This window comes from Camelus bactrianus, chromosome 11, assembly GCF_048773025.1.
Source record: "Camelus bactrianus isolate YW-2024 breed Bactrian camel chromosome 11, ASM4877302v1, whole genome shotgun sequence".
Classification (NCBI taxonomy): Eukaryota; Metazoa; Chordata; class Mammalia; order Artiodactyla; family Camelidae; genus Camelus; species Camelus bactrianus.
The window spans coordinates 43297515-43318492 of NC_133549.1; the positions used below are offsets into that span (position 1 = coordinate 43297515).

General features: G+C 34.4%; 1 protein-coding gene across 10 annotated transcripts in view; it reads right to left on the reverse strand.

The window, feature by feature from the left end:
* The window catches only part of R3HCC1L (R3H domain and coiled-coil containing 1 like), an 80024-nt gene that overhangs the window by 26115 nt on the left and 32931 nt on the right, over positions 1-20978 (reverse strand). The window lies entirely within an intron of this gene.

A 20978-nucleotide genomic window follows, 5' to 3' on the forward strand; every position in this document is an offset into this window, starting at 1 on the left:
CGATTTTTTAGGAAAGAAATAGGTAGTGGGAAAGAGAAAGTCATCATTCTACAAACACTATTTAATCAAGTGACCTACTATAAATTTGTCTTCCTTCTGGTAGCATTAAAATTAGTCTGGGTAGGTTAGGATAGAGGAAGGTGGAAGCCAAGGAATAGGATGAGACAACTTGCTGGTAACTTTCTGACAACCTCTACGATGGCTGGTCAATGGAATTTAAAAAGGGGAAAAAAGCTAACAAAGATAAAAAACCTTATCTACTGTCTACAAAATACGGGGAAATGTACTAGACAATTTCACACTGAGTTATTCTTTAAATCTTCGGAATAATACTGTGAAGTAGATACTAGTTTGCCCAGGGCAAAGAGAATAAGGAGGTCCTACACATAGCAAAGAAACACCCATATATGCTCAGACGCATCCACTGTTAATATTACACCACACACCTTTCAAATGAAAAAGATAATAAGAGGGAAAGGCTAACAAATTCTGTTCATTCTACTCTCCAGATCTCTAAAATTTCAGCTGACCAGAATACTTCCTCAGTGAAGAAGCTCCACTTTCATGGCATAGGCTATTTTTCTTTTCAGCCCAGGTATATACCATAGCCCTGATCATCAAGTGTCCCCAGTGATGCACTTGTCCCTTTTCTCTTTGGAAGCCTTAATTATTATCGAGCATACCATTCTTCATGGATTTTCTTTCTATCTTTCTATTTGTGGAAGAATATGACTTCACATTTAGCCATGCCAGGATCCTTTAAAAATGCCTACTTTTCAAAGATAGAACTTTAGTAAAGCATATTTCATTGGAGGGGGAGTCACAGACATAGTGTATCTTGATCTCAGTTAGCATCTGACACAATACATCATGATGCACTCTAAGATGGTAAAATATGGCTACTAAGAACTGGTAGGTGGACTTACCAAAAGTAATGATATTGGGTAGAAGTGAATTTAGAGAGGGTTATTTAAAGGAGAACTGTGTCCCCACAGCCCTTTAAAATTCAACATTTTAAACAATAATTTGGATGTAAACAATAAACATTGAGCATTTATCAAATCTGCATCTGACACAAAATTGAAAGGATTAAATACCAAAAATGATGAAATTACAATGTAATTCATTTCTATAATCTGGAATGCTGTGCTGAAAGCAATATGAAGATCAAGAATGAATAAATACAAAGATCCGCTTTGGGTTAAAAAAGACAAACAACATAGATGAAAACATATAATCTGCACACACTCCAAAAAAAAAGATCTAAAGGCTTTTATTTCATCTACAGTCAATAAAAGCCAAAAACTGATGATGTGGATGTTAACAAAGGCAACACAATCTTAGATTACAGAGTCTACAAAATATACCACACAAGGTATGGTTAAAGGAACTAAAGGAACTTGCCCAAAAAGGTCTAAATGGAAACATCCCAGATACCTTTATACCTGAAGGGCTGGTTGCTCTACAGGGTGGGTTACTTCTGTATCTCTCCAGAAGTCAGTTACCAGAACCAACTGGTAGAAACTAAAGGAAAACAAAGTTTAGCTCAATATAAAAAAGAACTCTACTTCTAGAGTTCTCCAATGTTCTTATCAGGTAAATGAGCTCTGTCTCTAGAATAATTTAAATACAGTCTAGATGACGGACTGATACACTGGAGAAATGACTTCCATTTGTAATGTAGATTGGTCTGTATTAATTTTAAGTGTTCTTCAAACTCTAATTCTGATTCTGTTTGTCATCCACAATAGACATATATCAAAGGGTTCAAATTTAAAATTATTTTGTGCTACAATGATTTTTAAAACTCAACCTTTCTTTTTTCCTTAGTTAATATCCACATGTTATCATGATGTGATTTCAAAAGCTGAATAACAGTAAAATAAATTTATATTACCATATATTTCCTATCAAAACAGTGAATTCAATTATGTCATGACCAGCACTGTGCTGGTAAATGTTTAGCAACCAGCTTCCCAAGTGTAGTTTGTAGTACTGGTTAGTATTTTTATTTACATCAATGATGTCACCAATGTGAGTAACTTCTTTGCTCAAGTGGATAATCATTTTTGAATGAAAGAATATATCCTATATCCTCAAATATTTTTTAGCTTTTCACAATGTAATAGCGAAAGACATGGTACTTTTTAAAGTCTGCATTAGTGTTTCTCCATCACTTTAAGTCTTAACAATCAGTAAGCAACAAATCAAACCCTGATTTATGGCATTTGCTGATCTCTGTGATGTAAATATTCCTACCATGGTTAATTTCAAGCTACCAGTGAGTTATCACTGAACAGGATTGAGAAAAGATACACAGTAGTATACTAGTGATACAGTGTTTTAACCATAAAGGACACTATACATAAATAACTTCAAGAGCACAGATCATAGTAAAATGTAGTAAAATAATTAGGAAGTGATGAATTTAAAATATTTATTTTTATAAGTATCATTTATTTAATAATGAGCTATATAATTTAATTTTTAGTAATGGATATGTTTAATAATCAGTTTGCAAAATTCCTAAACTCTTAAGTCAGCTCTTACACTAGTAGGAAATGCTCCAATACACTACAACCCACTGTGACAGTTCTTTCATAACTCATAGGGACACACAAAAGAGGAGCATCCCTATCCTGTGGACTTTCAAGACAATGATAATTTAATTTAAAGCCTTGTGTTCTAATGAATTTCTTTTGCAACTATAGGCACGAAAGGCCTTTAACACTGGAAAAAGGATGCCTATCATAGGCAATTTTTAAAATGTATCTTGGATTAAAAATTTCCCTCCCAGGAGTTACTAATAGCACTTGATATTTTCTTTCTCTTTCAATACAGTTTTAACTTTTTCACAATGTTCTAAGTGCTTTAATCAGTCCAATTTTAAGTAGAAGAGAGATTCAGTTATTTGGGGTATATTTTGCAGCTAATTTATCCTGGAATGGCCATCAGAATGCAATTCTATTCAAAATTACATTTTTCTAATGGGGATAAAAATTCAATTTCCTTTACAACAGTGGGCAGTTAACTGCAAATATACTCCCTTAAAATATTTTAGGCCAAATCATTTTTTTCTATACTAACACTGTGATCATAAATGAGCACCTGTCCAACTGCTTCTACAATTTCAAATTCAAATTTGAGTGAAAATATTAATAACTTCCTTGAAGTATCTCTCTGACCTATCTTCATGAGTGAATGAACAGCACAAAACAAATCAAGCTTTTAGATTTTCATAACAGTGTCAATGCTGTTTGTCTACATTTGGTATCTAAAACATATGGATCCTTGTTCAATCAACAATTCAGCATACTGGCACTTAAGGTACTCACTGGATAATTCAACCATGAATTAATCCAATCCAGTATTTACCAAAGGTTCACGTGAGACATCAGATATAGAGGAACTGCTGAATGGATATGGTAACTACTCATTCTTCTAAAAACAAATTCTCTAAGCTTTATCACTTTGTTAGCTCTTTAATATCATAAATAAACCATACATTTTGTCCTAACTTTTTATTTGGAAATAATTTCAAATTTAAAAGTAATTTACAATCCTTGACCTACATTTATCTACTATGTTAACATTTCACCCCATTTGCTGTATCCTTTGCAATCATGTGTGTGTTCCCTCTCTCCTCTCTTTCTCTCCACACACACACAATTCTTTTTCTGAACCTCTTGAGGGCAAATTACAGACATCACGGCCCTTAATCCCTAAATACTTTACAGCATACATCCAGGAAATAGGCATATTCTCTTACATAATTATAACAGTTACCAATGTCAGTAAATTTAACATTGACACTTTTATCAAATCTAACATAAGTATTCCAGATTTGTCAGCTGACCCAGTAATGTACTTCACAGCACATTTCCCTCTCCAATACTGGATCTAGTTTAGAAACAGGTCATACATTTGTTTTATCATGACTCTTTAGCCTCCTATATTCTAGAACGTTTCCACAGCCTTTCATTGTCTTTTATAACAATGACATTTTGAAAGACTAACTCTCCCTCCCACCCATTTTTTAACAGAACATTCCTCACTTAAGAGTTAATCTGATGTTTCCTCATGATTGGACTGAGGTGATAAATTTTCAGTAAGAACAGTACATAGGTGGTCATGTGTCCTTCTCAGGGCACATGATTTTTATCTGTCCTTCCATGGTGATCTTAACTTTGATCATCAGGTCAAGGTATTATCTAATTTCTCTGCTGTGTAGTTACTGTGTATTCTCTCCCTTGCAACGACTAAGCAATCTGTGGAGCAACACTTTAAGAGCACACAAATATTCTGCTCCTCATCAAAATTTCCTCCTAGATTGCATCCACTAATGATTCTAATCTGATGCAATCTGTATTATGCTGGCTGCAAAACCTGATGATTTTCCAGCTCTGCAAGTCCTTTCACATTTACTGTCAATCCTTGGCATTTTCAGTCAATCTTTGGCATTTTCTGAGAGCAAAATTAAACTGTGTGATAGCTCACCACAGAAGCTAAGATTCCCTATGTTAAGATTCAATGTTAAAATCTCAGCTTTCATAGTTGGTCAATACAGGAAACATCTACCTGAAAAACACTTTCTAACTTTTGCAAATCAAAGTTGAAAGCAACTATCATCTTATCCAATGTCCCATTTATAAAAAGAAGGGGAAAAAAGCACTTCTCTCAAAGTTATATGGTCCCTGTAATAGACATAGAATAATGAGTCCCTTTCCTCTCTTTTCCAGAAAACATAGAATTAAGTTTAGTGTTCAAACACAATGATTAATTCATCCTAGATATCTGGTAATATTTACTTCACCCTTTTAAAGCCATCTCAAATTCCTTTGGGAAAGAGGCAAGGCACAATCAATTTACATATGTTAATAAACAGAAATGTGAAGGCACAGGACAAAAACATTTTTTGAAGAAAATATTTAGACAATGTATTTATTTCATATCTATTTTCCACTTAGATTTGTCTGAACTATGCAGTATTCCTTAGAATAATGAAATGTCTCAAATGAAGTATATCTTGAGGTCTGATCCTGACATTCCCCTTCAAGCACTTTCCAAACACTGTGCAATAGGAAAACATTTATGTAAAGCATATATTAAAGGCCCAGTGTAAATATCCTGAATGCAAGATTCAACAGTTAGATTTTCAATTCAACATGACAGTCAAAGCACACAAGTACATTGTCACCCCAACCACCAAAAGGACCCATGTCTATATAACAAATGTAGCCCTCCAAATCAATGGAAAAATATGGAACATACAATGTCAGTACAACTGTCTGGCTTGCCAATACTTTACTGAGGGTTTTGCATGTATATTAGAGCAAGATCAGCCTATGATATTCCTTTCTAGTATTGAGAATTACAAAACTGGGTTACCAAAATTACTATAAGACACATTATATAAGCTAAAGATTCATGTTTAAGGCTGGTATACATAAAGATTTATATATAAGATTCCTCAATGTTTGGTTGAAATCATCTGTAGCATTGCCTGGGAATGGCTAATTTTTGGTGAGGGTGTTTTTAAAGTGAGTTTCTTCAATGTTAAAGATCTATTGAAGTTTTTCTTTTCTCTTGAGTCAGTTGGGCAAATATATTTCTCTAGAAAATTTGCCTTTTGATCCAACTTCTTTAATGTATTTGATAAAAGTTGTTCACAGTACTTTCCTGTTATTAAACATCTTGGCTACAGTTGTCATTACGTCTTTCTTCTTTCTTGGTTATTAATATTGTTTATTTCTGCTTGCTTTCTTTTTGAGCTTTATCGGTCCTGCCAGATACCTATGAATCCTTCAAAAGACCAGATTTTGGTTTTATAGATCTTCTCTACTTTTTATTTTTCTGTCTCATTAATTTCTGCTCTCATCTTTTTATTATTATCTTCCTTCAATTTTCTTCAGGATTATTCTATTTTTCTTTGATTAATTTCTTGACTTGATGACTGAATTAGCTATATTCCAAAGTTTTTTGTTGTTGCCATCTTTACTTCTGTATTAAAAATTTTTCAAAGCTTTATAAAAAGAGAAAAGATTATAATGAACTCCCCAATATCCATCAGTCAGCTTCAAATCATCCCCCCCCACCCCTGCACTGGATTATTTTTAAGCAAGTCTCAAATATATTTCATTTCATCCTTAAATACCTCAGTATATATCTTTAAAAGATTAAGACTTTTTTTTTAACAAAATTGTAACACCAATACATACCTTAAAAAAAAAAAAAAGGAAATAATTCCTTATATCATCACATAGCCAGTGCTCAAATTTTGCCAACTGTCTTATATTTTTGTTTTGAACATTGTTTTGTTAAAATCAGGATCCAAAAAGATCAGCACACTGCATTGGTCCATTAAGGTGCCTGTCACACTGTTTTTGTTTTTGTTTTCCTATCTCGCCAATCATTTGTTAAAGAGACTGGATTATATGTCCTATAGAATTTCTCACATTCTGGAGTTTGCTGATTGTATTCTCGTAGCTTTAATAAGTTCTTATATATAATCTCTGTACTTCCTAAAAAGTGGTGGTAGTCCTAGAGACTTGATAGAATTGGGGTTTAATTTTTTTATAGCAAGAATATGTCATATATGGTGCTGTGAACTTCCTACCACATCACATTAGAGAGCAATAATGTCTAATTATCTCCTTTTTGTAATGTTACACATTGATCAGTTCAGTTCAGGTATTGTCTATCAGCCTGAACCATCCACTAGAAAGCTCCCTATCAGTCTTTCACCCAATGGTTTTAGTAGCCTTTGATGGCCTTTGATGAATACTGTCAAGATATACTACTTCACCAGGGTTTGCAATGATGACATTCTAATTAAGGCATTCACTGTGCATCTATTAGCTGGAATTCTTTTATAGTGAACTTTCCATCAACTATTCTGTGATTCTGAGGTTCAGTTTATATCAAAAAGATGGATTATTTGATTATTCATTTACCAGTTTCTGAATGAAGTGGTTCTATGACCAACATTCTGTCGTTGCTGATTTTAACAAAACAAAAAAACTTCCTAGATTTTCACTTATTTTGTTTCAATCCATTGCAATAATTATTATTCTTGAAGCTCACACTACTGTTAGCCAATGGCAGTCCCTTCAAGGTCCTTTTCACAGAAGCCAAAGATGTCTTTGATAGTTTCCTGCTTTCTAGTATGATAACTTGTCATACTAGAACTTACCCAGAGCTGGAAAATCAGCCACTTTTTTCAAGAAGCCCCAGTTCATTTTAGTGAAAAATAGTATTTTAATATGGGCACTACAAGAATTCACTGCTACTTGGTTGGTCACTGTCTAATCCCTTTCAGATCTCACAAGTTTTTCCTGTAATAAATTCTATTTCCTGCTTTTTTCACCTCTAAGTTATTTAGACGTGTCTGCCAAATGTATACATATTTTTAAATTCATTTTTAAATTGATTTCCAACTTAATTACACTGTGGTTTGAGTGAGATGAACTCTTCAAAATTTGTCGATTTTGTTTTATGGTCTAATAAATGGTCAATTTTAGTAACTCTCTCATCTGTGCCTAAAAACAATGTATAGCAGTTAAATTTTCAGGTTCTGTGTATATATGCATTAAATCAAGTTTATTTTGCTCAAATCATACTACTTACTGTCTGCTTAATTAATCACTGAAAAGTATCAGTAAAATGCCTTCTGTGTTTGTGGATTTCTTGATTTCTCCAATTTTATATATTAATTTTTCAAAGAAATGTTATCAGATACTTATACTTAAGACTGTTCTATCTTCCTGGTAAACTTACTTTTACCATTGTGTGGTGATCCCATTTACTGATGAGTTTTTTTGGGAAGGACCCTAAAATCTATTTTGTCTACAAGTAATACAGCTATAGCAACTTTCATTTGGTTAGGTTATCTTTTCTTATCCTCTTACTTTCAGCCTTTCTGTGTCATTGTGTTTCAAATGTGTCTCTTGCAAACAGTATACAACCAAACTGTGAATTCTTTCCTCATTCTTTCGATGTCAGTCTTTTAACTGTCAAGTTTAGTCCATTCACATTTATTGTGATTATAGATACATCTAGTAGTATTTCTACCTTTTTTATTTTGTGCTTCCTTTCCATTTATCCTACTTTTTGAAATTTTCTTCTTTTCCTGCTTTCTTCCAAGTTGATTTATTTCTTCCTGGTTATTTTCCTACTGCTCAGAAAGAGTTATATTCTATTCCTATTTTTAGCATCTTAACATGAATACTTGTCTAAATATCTAAGTTAATCATTATTTGTATCTGTCTCCTAGACAACTATACAAAGCTTTTATTTCACAATCCCTTCCATACTCTTAGTTTTTGTCTCTTTCATTGTTCTCAAGTGTCTACTAAGTGTTTAAGTTTGCATTTAGTATTATATTTCTACTAGGACAACACTGTGCTTTTGAATGAGTATTTTACTGGTTCTATTTATTCAGGGCAGTATCTTCAGAACTATCTTCTACATTATTAGCTTTCTCGTCACATTTGCGTATTCTACATTTTATCCTATCCAATCAGTTTCTTAATTTTAATGACTAAAGTTTTATTATAGAAGTCCTATTTATCCCCCACCCTACCTCTCAAGTCCATGGTCTTATGTTTTTTAATAGTTTTGTTGTTGTTCTTATTTTGTTATCTTCTTTTATCTTTAACCATTTTTAACATTTCTATTTTATTATTTACTGCTTATAATTACAATAGTGGCATTTACTTTTAAATTAATTTTATAATTAGTTTTAATTTTTATTACCATTCATATTAAATATTTATTATTTAACAGTTCTACTTTCTGAAGTTCCTGAGGATTTTATTCTCTTGTGTCGCTGACTTTTGTTAATCTTTTTTTTTTTTTTTTTTTTAATTTTGGGTAGTGAGCTCTCAACATCAGTTGGGGCTTTACCAATGGGAATTCCACACAGCCAGACTATACAAGTATTCCTCATGGAGTGGTTCTGTATGAATGTTAATTTTTAAGTCTGAAGTTTTCTGAACCATGCAGTAAGTATAAATATGAAAACACAAATGCAAATGAGAATGCAACAGCAGCTACACAATCTCAGGAAACTTTCCACCTTCACTAAGAACCCAGGTGGAAACAGATAACCTTCCTTATTTTCTTTCTGTAACTGAGTAATTTTTTTTCCCTAATCTGCCCTTTGAATGAGTGTGTAACACCTTAAGATTTAGGTAGGGCATTAGGAGGTGAACTCAGTTCTGACTCATTTCTCTCAGGTACAATGCCTCTGCTCTTATTTTCCACATGGCTATTAAAGTCTAAGCCTCTTGGTTACCAAGAACATCAACATTAGTAAAACAAAAAATTAACAAAAACTAAAAAGAATCTAAATAGGGGAACTTTCTTAAAATTATGGTCTACCCATACAATGGGTTGATAGCCAAAACATAATACTAAGTGAAAAAAGAAAATTGGAATTCAATCCATTTTTTTTGCACAAAAGTGTGTGTGTGTGTGTGTGTGTGTGTGTGTGTGTGTGCGTGCGTGTGTATGCACAAGTCTGCAACCAAATATGGGCTGTGGCTCCTAGGTTAGAATCTCAGTCCCACACTTGACTAGCCCTTATCTTAGACAAGTTACTTAACTTTATCGTGGCAAAAGTTGCCACTCTAAGCCTTAGATTACTCAAATTATAAAATGAAGGTGACAAAAGACGCATTTCATAGACACACTGAACAGATGAATTAAATGATGCATGGATAGAAACTTGCCAGTCATATTAAAAGTCTCAATAAAAGTCAGTTATTATTTAAATAGGCAGTTTACTTCCTTAAGTTACAAGTTTACACAGAGAATCAAAAGTCCTTATGATACAACAATATTCAAAATGTGCCTTGATCACCTAGAAAATCCATTTCTTCTTGTCACTAACATGTACTGCAACTGTGTACCCTGGCTTTGCCCATCAATCTCTCACAACAATCTATTGTTGTAAACATCTAATAAACACAATGCAGCTCAATTGTAAAGTGAAAATACAAATCCTGAAAAGAATACAGGATTTCATGAAGTCTATGAAAATAATATTGAAGGAAGTACTCATCTTACAGCAAAACCCTTAGAGAATGAAGATCTGGCAGAATCAAACCAGTGAACAAGTGAAGAATGGAAAATCCAACAAGGATGATGACAGAACAGGAACCAAGAAAAAAAATGTCAATGGATTAAGAAAAGTCTCTTGAGAAATTGCTAAAGCTCTCAAGAGTATTGGTAAAATTGAAGCTTTAGTCTTGTCTACTTGATAAATTCTAAGAAAATGAAACAAAGTAAAGAACGCTATCAGATTATCACACAATTCTAGCGAAAAAATTATACCAAGAAAGTACTTATATCATTCTTAGTTAATTCTAAGAATTAGCACAACTGTAATTACAACCCAAATTTTATTAAATATGTGGTAAAAATAAACATTTTCATGTTAGAAAATTGTCCCTAACAATTTTTTTCATTAATAACTATGAAACTTTAGTCTCCATTTTAAATAGATCCACTTTAAGACATATTTTCAAAGTACCAATTTTCTCACTTAATAAAAATTTCTCATAAATATATATTCTTAAGGGGAGAAAGGCTATTATCTAAACTGTTAACAGTGGTTACATCTGGGAGAGCAGAAAATAAGAGGGAAAAGAATTAACAATTACTATCTTTTTATACATATACCTCAGTATTTTTTTAATTTGTTACAATAAATGTAGTTATATTTGTAATTAAAAACAAAATCACTAAAATTTAAAGATATGCTATTGCTTTAGTTTAAGAGGCCATTACTGTAAACAGGTGTAGGAGAAAGTAAAGGCAATGAAAACTGACAAACAGAACTTTATTGGGCAAAATTACTACAAGCAGGAAAATGATGAATTGAGAAAAAGGCAACCGCTTTAATGTATTTCACAAGATAATAAAACAGCAGAGAAATCACTTGATGTTGGACAGATATCCTCACAAATGGTGCAGAATGCTGAGTAACCTCTACTTTGTGGTCTAAGAATAATCCAGAACTACACTGTCCAATATACTAGTCACTAACCACATGTAGCTACTGATCACTTGAAAAGTGGCCAGTCTAAATTAAGATGTGCTGTGTCTGGAAAATATCCCTGAATTTCAAGGACTTGGTATAGAAAATAAAAAGCAGAAGTCTCATTAATATTTTTATATTGATCACATGTTAAGTGATACTATTTTGGATATAATGGGTTAAATAAAACACATTAAAATTAACCTCATTTATTTTTATATTTTTAAAAGTGGCTACTAGTGAATTTAAAATTAAACCCAGTTGTTCAAGCCAGAAACCTTAGTCATTATCTCTGACATGTCAATCAATTACCAAGCTCTGTTTCATTCTACTTCTACACTGCTTCCACTGATTTTTCTAAAATACAAATCAGATTTGGTCATTTCCTTGTTCAAAATTCTTCAGTGGCTCTTTAATCACATACAAACTTTAAAGTATCTTACATAGCTGATTTGGCCCTACATGATCTAGCTCTACTGCCACCCTAAAACTGCCTATCTGCCCAGTCTCATCTCTAGCCACTCCTAATATCAGACTTACAGTCCATCAATTCCAACTTCTGTTGGTATTAGAAACATGCCCAGCTGCATTCTCACACCTCTGTGATTTAAGACATATTATTTTCTCAGTCAGATGCCTGCCTGATAGTCTCCTATCTGTCCTTCAAATCTCACCTTAAAGGTTACCTCCTCTATAACTTCATCCCTGACTTCCCGATATGGTCTTATCCATAAGTTCCTACTATATATACCTTTAAAATATCTTTATTAAAACCATTATCATACTGTTTTACATTATGTGTTTGCATGTCTGGCTCTCTGCTAAACAGTTAAGTTCCCTCAGTTTAGGGTAGTGTCTTTTTGTCTCATAGCACTACATTTGACTCTAAATAAATATTAAATCATCTCTAGTGAGACTTCTCAATAGGTGAAGCTCTCCCAACCCCCAGTTGAGATATGAGGCCCCATTCATTCCACATTTATTGAATGCCCAGTATGTGCCAAGTCCGTCTTAGGCACTGGGAACACAGCAATGAACCTGAGTTGAGTCAGTGTGTCACATAAATCATCTGAAGAAAACAGAATTCTAGGGGAAAAAAGAAGAGCAAGTGCAAAAGCTGAGGCAAAACAAGCTTGAAATGTTCCAGTAGTAACAAGTGTAGTAGCAGTAGAGTAAAAAGGGGCACAGAAGTCAGCAAGACAGCTAAGGGCCAGAACAAATAGGGACTTGCAGGCCAAGACAAGGTCTCTGAATGTGTTGGGAAATCACTGGAAGGTTTCATCAAGAGAATGACATAATCTGACTTACCTTTGCTAAAGATCATTCTAGTAAAAATGTGAGGAACTGACAATAAGTGGTAAGAATAGGAGGAAAATCTACAAGTTTTAAGTCTAAAAATAGACATGCAGCATGTGTAGGGTAGTAACAGAGGAGGTTACAAGAAATTGTTGGATTAATGATATACTGTGAAGGTATAGCTAACAAAAATGTGGTGGTGTGGTTCCATGGGATATGACAGAAAGAGAGGAGTCATTTTAAGAGTTTTGGTCTGATCAACCTGGCTGATGACAGTTAAATTTACTAAGGTAGGAAAGACTGGGGAAGGAAATAAGAAAAGAGGAATTAAGAGCTGTGACTTGGACATTTTAAATTTGAATGCCTGTTGGACATTGTACAGTGGTTAAAGAAGCAACTGGAAATGTAAGCCTGAAGCTCAGGGGAGGTGTACGAAGCGGAGATAAAAATCTGAAGTCATCACCATAAAGATTCAAGCCAAGGAGCAGGAATACCACTACTTAGGGAGTGACAGAGAAGGCCAGGGGAATTGGGGCCATGGGGGAACTACAACTTTAGAGGTCAAGAAGAGATGTGGCCAAGCAAAGGAGACGGAGGAAGAAAATAGGAAGAAAACAGAAGCATGCTGTATCCCAGAAGCCAAGTGGAGGAAATATTTTTAAAAGGCAAACATAATCATTTGCATTAAATGTTGAAAAGTCAAGTAGTAAGAACTGAAAATTTTCTACTGGATTTGGCAGGATAGAGGTTGTTAGTGACACTGGAATGTTTTCAGTGGAGTTGGGGAGATAAATACCTCACTGGAATGAGGTAAGGAAGAATGATCCAATAGGAAGGGAGAAACTGATGACGCACTAGAGGATGGGGGGGTTAACTGTAAAAAAAAAAAAGCATATTTACAATAATTTTTAAATCCTATAACAAAAAGTTAGCAATTATAAGATTAGAAATTCTACCAATACCTGCTTTGTCATATTAGAAACACAAAGAAAGTATTAAATAGAATATGATATTCTGGTTTTTTTTTTTCTAATGAAGGGGAGGTAATTAGGTAATTTCTGTTTGGAGGAGGTACTAGGGCTTGAATCCAGGACCTCTTGTGTGCTGAGTGTGCTCTCTGCCACTTGAGCTATACCCTCCCCCCTAGAATATGATATTCTGAATTGCTCAATTATTCACCTCAGGGCAGTTAAAGCACCTTCAGCCTCAATATTTTATATATAAATCGAGTTCACATATTCAACATCTTTCTTTAAAGTTATTTCTGCCTTAGCAAAGTTCAGGATTCTTTCAAGCCTATACAAAACCTGTTCTTCAGTCATTTGAATTCAGTCTAAGGAACACAAACAAATAAATTTTGCTTCTTTAGCAACAGCCAAGTATATATATACATAGATTTTGGAGTACTGGGAAATCTTGTGAATGTAGCAGGAAATATTCATTTATAAACTTTTAGAGAATATGCAGTGTTCTGATGACAAAACTAGATTACAAAGTTCTTTTTCTTAGTCACTATAGGCTGAAGTCTCCAAGTAGAAAAAAATGGGATAATAGATGGCTCAAAGGCCTATATTTGAAGGGAAATCTAGTTTTAGGAAAAAATTTAATGAGGTATAAAACTAACTGAAAAAAGGAAGGTTTTTTTTTCCTTAATACAAAAGCATTATACAATAAACCTAAAAAATGAAAAAAAAAAATCTGTGTTCTTACCTTACAGAGACAAGCACTATAAACATTTTGCTGTATATGCTTCTAGGTCTTTTTATATTTTTTAAAAAGCTTTGTGAATGAGACTGAGCTGCTATAAGCACAGATTACTGCTATTAAGACATTCTAAGACAGTCTTTTCAAATTTTTTTCTGCACTACAGTTAAAAACATTTCACATCATGACACAGTACATATAGATCCACACACATATATGTGATTCAAAAAAGTTCTATAAAATACCTACTTACCCGTACTATCTGCACTTTTATTTTTTAAAATCTATTCTATTTCTTTTTAATTAAAAAATTATGATTCTTATAATTTAACGTCAATTTATTCACTAAGTTGCTTTACTTGCTTGACTGAAAAAATGTTCTAAAAAAGCATATTCAATGTTAGAAATTTTCACAGCAGGGATAGCAAATAATCTCTATTTCAAATGATTTGGAATTTTGGTTGTAGAACAAGATAAAAGGATAAGTAAAACATGAGTAAAAAATCAGAAGACTGTAACACCTGACCAAACTCTTTAGCAAAACAATAAAATTAGGAATATACTCAATCTTTCCATACTTTCAAGTTCCTCCCAGTGTCAATCAAGCACATTTCTGCAAATATGAAACTAACAAATGTCCTCCCTCTACAAAAGAGCTTCATTTAAAAAAAAAAAATGGCAACAAACTTGACCCAAATACAACAAAAAGGCACTTCTGTGTGATATAATGTAACATGAAAAATAATACTTGGACAGCAGAGAAATGGTTTCATATTTTAAAAACTATAAAATCTGCTAATGAACCACAACTGATTCTGCTGTAGTTTTCTTAATGCATCCTTCCGTAAATGCACTCGCAATAGTTAATACAATGACATATTTCACACCTGAAAATACAAAATAATTTCTACATCCACTTGGAGGTTTATTCTTACTTCTATTCAAACCAGGTTTACAAAATATACACTGTAATTTAAATTAAGAGAATAAAGACAATAATTTGTGACATTAGTATCTATAGTCAAAGAGAGTAAGCCTTCTCTTTAACATTCCTGGACTGAAGAGAGAAAAGGTTTTAAACTAGGTAGACTTTCATTTAGAGGCCCTTACTCAAAGGTTTGTATGCAGGAAACAGATTCATTAAAGATAAGACACCTGCACCCCAATGTTCATAGTAGCACTATTACAATAGCCAAGACATGGAAACAGCCTAAATGTCCATCAGCAGATGACTGGATAAGGAAAATGTGGTATATTTATACAATGGAATACTATTCAAACTGCTAAGCTGGCCATGTATTAAGTGACACATTGTGAAAGGCTGCTCTCACCCCACACACAACACAACTATATTACAACCTCAGTTTAACTAGTTTTAGGCAAAGTACATGATTTTTATTGTTTGTCTCTTCACCACTGGTCACTTCTTGCCACTCTAAGCATTTTTATTTCTTTGCATCTAATGGGTACTATAAATTCCAGTGTGTGCAAATTTATACAAAATAAGAATAAAAAGGGCTTCTAAGTAAGGATCTGAGATGCTTCTTATTTGAGCAAAGCATATGAACTTTAATATTTGAACTTTATGATACTATTTTGGCCACTTACCAGATCTTATGATGCTTACTTGATGACATTCAAAATAGTAACACCTTCATTCAAGCCTTCCAACAATGCTACAAAGTGGGATCATTGCCAGTCTAATTCTAGATGAGAAAATGAGGTACGGGGTGTTAAATAGTATGTTGAAGGCCAAAGATCCAGAATATGCCTGATTCTAATCTAATTAATAATTTAACTCCACTGTTTGTGCTCATAACTGCCTTATGACAATATGAATATACCAGTGTTTAATGCTCTCTGTGTTAACATATTTGACAATCCTCTAGGAAAGACAAATATTAGGAATAACTTCATCAATCAGCTGATGTTTTGGAGGTGAGAAGTCCTAACTACACTCTGTTCTCTTCAAAAGCTTCTCCAAAAGACATAGTTGAGCCATGGAAGGAGTGAAAAGACAGAGGAACACTAGTGGGTCAACAAAACTGATCAAGAAGTTTTCAGGGATCTAGCCTTGTCTAGGATTACACTATGCCTGTTCTATAATGAATCCAAACCGAAGACTCTCCATTGCCATTTGAAGACCTACTTGCCAAGGACAGTTTAGGACTATTCCTTCTGAGATGTAGCCTTAAATGATCTCTGAATGCCTGCTGCATGTTATAGATTTCAAAAATATATATATATATATATATATATAATATGTGTGTGTGTGTGTGTGTGTGTGTGTGTGTATTCTTTGAGTAAATGTGAATTAGGTATTTTCCACTCCCTGCTGCCATACCAAACTGTTAGCTTGTCTTTCAATTATACCTTGAGCTCCTTGAAAGCAAGAAATGCCTTATCATTGTTACATCCTAATGCCCAGCACCACTCCTGGCATATGGATGGCAATCAATAAATATTTGGTAAAAAATGAGGATTAAAAATAAATGTTCCTGTTTGGTGCAGCCACTGTGGAAAACAGTATGGAGATTCCTCAAAAGACTAGGAATAGACTTACCATATGATCCAGGAATCCCACTCCTGGGCATATATCCAGAAGGAACCCTACTTCAAAAAGACACCTGCACCCCAATGTTCATAGCAGCACTATTTACAATAAATAGCCAAGACATGGAAACAGCCTAAATGTCCATCGACAGATGACTGGATAAAGAAGATGTGGTATATTTATACAATGGAATACTATATTTATACAATGGAATACTATTCAGCCATAAAAAATGAAAACGCCATTTGCGGCAACATGGATGTTCCTGGAGACTGTCATTCTAAGTGAAGTAAGCCAAAAAGAGAAAGAAAAATACCACATGAGATCGCTCATATGTGGAATCTAAAAAAAAAAAGAACATAAATACAAAACAGAAACAGACTCACAGACATAGAATACAAACTTGTGGCTGCCAAGGGGGTGGGGAGTGGGAAGGGATAGACTGGGATTTCAAAATCTGTAGATACTGACAGGCATATGCCGCATAGATAAACAAGATTATATTGTATAACACAGGGAAATATATACAAGGTCTTGTGGTAGCTCACAGCAAAAAAAGAATGTGACAATGAATGTATGTATGTTCATGTATAACTGAAAAATTGTGCTCTACACTGGAATTTGACACAACATTGTAAAATGACTATAGCTCAATAAAAAAACGTTAAAAAAAGTTCCTAACATGAAGTAATATCAATACGTGTATTTCTTCTTAACTATAGATGAACGGTATGTGCATTCTTCATAAAAATTATGAATTATTTAACACTATGGTTTTTTTTTAATGAGTTTTTAATTTAAATTGAAGTATAGTTGATGTACAGTATTATATGTCACAGGTATACAATATAATGAATCACAATTTTTAAAGGTTATACTCCATTTGTAGTTATTATAAAATATTGGCTATATTCCCCATGATGTATAATACATCTTTGTAGCTTATTTTATACCTGATAGTTTGTACCTCTTAATCCTCCACCTCCATCTCGCTCCTCCCCCCTCCCCACTCCCCTCTGGTAACCACTAGTTCCTTCTCTACATCTGTGAGTCTGTTTCTTTTCTATTATATTCACCAGTTTTTGTATTTTTTTTAGATTCCACGTGTTTAAGTGATATCTTACAGTATTTGTCTTTCTCTGTCTTATTTCACTTAGCATAATGCCCTCCAAGTCCAACCATGCTGTACACCAGAAACTAATACAACATTTTAAATCAACTGTACTTCAATTAAAAAGCAAACAAACAACACATTTAAAATATGGGCAGAGGAACTGAATAGACATCTCTCCAAAAAAGGAAATACAGATGGCCAGCAGGAACATGAAAATTTGCTCAACATTGCCAGCATCAGAGAAGCGCAAATCAAAATCACAAAGAGATACCATGTCACACCTGCCAGCATGGACACAAATAACAAATGTTGGCAAGGATATGGAGAAAAGGGAGCCCCTGTCCACCGTTGGTGGGAATGCAAACTGGTGCAGCCACCATGGAAAACAATATGGAAGTTTCTCAAAAACCCAGAAACAGAACCACCGTATGACCCAGCAATTCTACCCCTGGGCATATATCCGAGAAAAACAAAAACATTAATTCAAAAAGATACACACACCCTACTATTAACAGTAGCATTATTTATAGTTGCCAAGATATGGAAGCATCCCAAGTGCACATCAACAGATGAAAGGACAAAGATGATATAGTGCATTCATGCAATATAACACAACTCACCCACAAAAAAAGGATATTTTGCCATTTGTGGCCCTTCATCCCCCCCACTTTTTTTTTTTTTTTTTGCATTTCAAAAACCAGAATTTTATAACCGGCATAAACATTTCCATTGCATAAAAAACAACAAAATACCTAGAAATAAACTTAACTAAGGAGGTTACCTATACTCTGAAAACTGTAAAACATTGATGAAGGAAATTGAAGATGATACAAAGAAAGGGAAAGGTATCTTGTGCTCTAGGATTGGAAGAATCAACACTACCAAAATGGCCATACTACCCAAAACAATCTAGGACCCAATATAACCCTTGTCAAAATATTCATGACATTTTTCACAGAACTCGAACAAATAATTCTAAAACTTATATGGAACCATAAAGGACCCCGAATTGCCAAAGCAATCTTCTGTAGGTCTTTTTTTCTCTTTCTTCTTTTTGTTCTCTTTTCTTGTGGTTTGATGACTAGAGAAGGTCCTTTAACATTTGTTGTAAAGTTGGTTTGGTGGTGCTGAATTCTATTAGCTTTTGTTTATCTGTGAAGTTTCTGATACCTCCATCAAATCTGAAAGAGAGCCTTGTTGGATAGAGCATTCTTGGTTGTAAGATTTTCCCTTTCATCACTATAAGTATATCGTGCCACTCCCTTCTGACTTGTAGAGTTTCTGCTGAAAAATCAGCTAATAACCTTATGGGAGTTCCCTTGTATGTTATTGTTGCTTTTCTCTTGCTGATTTTAATATTTTCCCCTTATCCTTAATTTTTGACAATTTGATTACTATGTGCCCTGGTGTGCTCCTCTTTGGGTTGATCCTGTGTGGAACTCTCTGTGCTTCCTGGACTTGGGTGACTGTTTCCTTTCCCAAGTTATGGAAGTTTTTGGTTATTATCTCTTCAAAATTTTTCTCAGGTCCTTTCTCTCTCTCTTCTCTTTCTGGGACCCTTATAATGCAAATATTAGTATGCTTCATGTTGTCCCAGAGTTCTCCTAAACTATCTTCATTTCATTCTTTTTTCTTTTTTCCATTCTGCAGTAGTGATTTCCACTAATCTGTTCTAGCTCACTGATTCGTTTTTCTGCCTCATTTAGTCTATTCTTGGTTCCTTCTAGTGTGTTATTCATTTCTGTTCTTCAACTCTGTTTGGGTAGTCTTTATATTTCCCAATTCTTTGCTAAAAACTTTGCTCTGTGAATCTATACTCCTCTTGAGTTCTCTGAACATCTTCACCATCATTACTCTAAACTCTTTCTTGGATAAATTGCCTATCTCCTCATCAATTATTTCTTCTGGGATTTTATCTTGTGCCTTGGCCTGGAAGATAATCCTCTGACACCTCATACTGTCTATTTGTATTTTTAGGTTGGTTAGTTACATTTCTCGACCTTGGAGAGGTGGTCCTCTGTGGGAGACTCAGTATATCCTCTCTTGTCACCCAAGGGCCAGGGTCCAGCTAGTCCCAGTGCAGACTATGGCATGTGTTTGTGGATTCCTTCCACAGGCTTTGGGATTGTTGTTTTCTTATTTCTGGTTTCTTCCCCTTAGTGGATGAGACTGGACTAGAGGTTTATATAGGTTTCCTGGTAGAAGGAGTCAGTGCCTGCCCACTGCTGGGTGAAGCTTGGTCCTGGACTTCTGGTGGGTAGGGCTGTGTGGCTCAGGAAGTCTGCTGATGGGTGGGGCTGTGTTCCCAATCAGTATGCTGTTTGGTCTGAGGCTTCCCAGCCCTTAAGCCTATAGGCTGTTGGGTGGGGCTAGGTCTTGGCACTAATGATCCAATCAAGATGTCAGCCTCCAGGAAAGCTTATGTAGATGAACACTCCAAGAGTGTCTGCCACCAGCTTTTCTGTCCCCTGAATGAGCCAAGCCATGCCCTACCTCCCCAGGAGACCCTCCAAAACCAGCAGGCAGGTCTGGCCCAGGTTCCTATGAAATCACTGCCTCTGCCTCTGGACCTGGCACACTCTTATGCTTCCTAAGAGAATGAGGTCTCTGTTTACCCTAGTCCCATGGGGCTCCTGAGTTAAGCCCCACTGTCCTTCAAAATCAGATGTTCTGAGGCCTCCTCCTCTTCCCAATGCCAGAACTCTGGGCTGGTGAGCCTGCCATGGGGCTCAAAATAAATGATGGAGATAATTACAAATTTATATGTGTCAACATCAAAAAGATAATTTATATCCATACCTCATGCCATATACAGTAACTAGCTCAAAATGAATCAAAGACCTAAATATAAAACCTAAAACTATAACACTATTAGAAGAAAACACAGGAGAAAATCTTTGTGACTTTGGGTTGGGTAAAGATTTCTTAAATACAATAGGATAAGCATGATCCATTAACATCAAAAAAATTAATCAGTATGCATGATTCAAAACATTAAAAAATTAATCAATAAACTGGACTTCAGGAAAAGTAAGACCTTCTGCTCTTCAAAGACACTGTTAAAAGTGAATGAAAAGGCAAACCACAGACTGGGAGAAAATATTTGCAAACTGTGTATATGATAAAGAACTTTTACCCAGAATACATACTGAACTCTCAAAACCCAGTATCTGAAAACAAACAACAATTTGAACAATACTTCACCAAAGAAGATACAAAGACCAAAAACTGCTCAACATCATTCATCAGTAGGGAAATACAATTCCATG